Here is a 1,002-nt window from a genome sequence, read left to right as displayed (position 1 = left end):
ACTATCAAGGGATATGGCACTCTCTTCAAAGACAACATCTCCATCAGCAAAGTGGCTTATGTCGAAGGATTGAAGCACAACCTACTAAGCATAAGCCAGTTCTGCRACAAGGGTCTTGAAGTCAGGTTTCGCAAAGGTTTCTGTATCATAGAAACAAAGCCCGGTCACATAATCATAAAGTCAAAGAGAGAAGGAAATCTCTATCATCTAGATTTTGAGTCCTCCATGGGACAAGACACCCTTTGTCTTGTGTCTCATAAGAGCGATGAAAATTGGCTATGGCATCAGAAATTCTTACATCTCAACTTTGATGCACTACGAAAACTAGCCACACAGAAGTTGGTCAAGGGAATTCCGGATCTCAAATTCGAAAAAGATCATCTTTGCTCAGCCTGTGAGATGGGAAAGCTAAAACGGGCCTCAAATAAAACCAAGTCAGAAACCTCCTGCACCAAGCCCTTGGACATGGTACATATAGACCTCTGTRGGCCTATATCAACTCAAAGTCTCTCTGGAAAGAAGTATGTGTTAGTACTGGTCGATGAATACTCCAGATACACCTAGGTTGAATTTGTAAAGAAGAAATCAGATGTTCCAGACCTACTCCAGAATTTGTAAAGAAGAAATCAGATGTTCCAGACCTACTCATTGGAGTTATGAAAAGGCTCCAATTCCTTCTACAACAAAAACAAATAAAGGTTAGAAGCGACAATGGAACTGAATTCAAAAATGTCAGAATCAATGAATACCTCTTCAGTGAAGGCATTACACAAAACTTCTCATCAGCAAGAACTCCACAACAAAATGGAGTGGTAGAGCGAAGGAACAGAACCCTAGTGGAAGCAGCAAGGACCATGCTTGCTTCATCAGAGTTACCCATCACATTCTGGGCTGAAGCTATTTCCACTGCATGCTTCACCCAGAATCGATCAATCATCAACAAAAGACACCAGAAGACACCTTATGAGCTCATCAACCAAAGAAGACCAAATGTCAAATATT

Source organism: Cynara cardunculus, assembly GCF_001531365.2.
Source record: "Cynara cardunculus var. scolymus isolate 2C chromosome LG 1, CcrdV1, whole genome shotgun sequence".
Classification (NCBI taxonomy): Eukaryota; Viridiplantae; Streptophyta; class Magnoliopsida; order Asterales; family Asteraceae; genus Cynara; species Cynara cardunculus.
Note: the sequence above shows the minus strand (reverse complement) of the source record.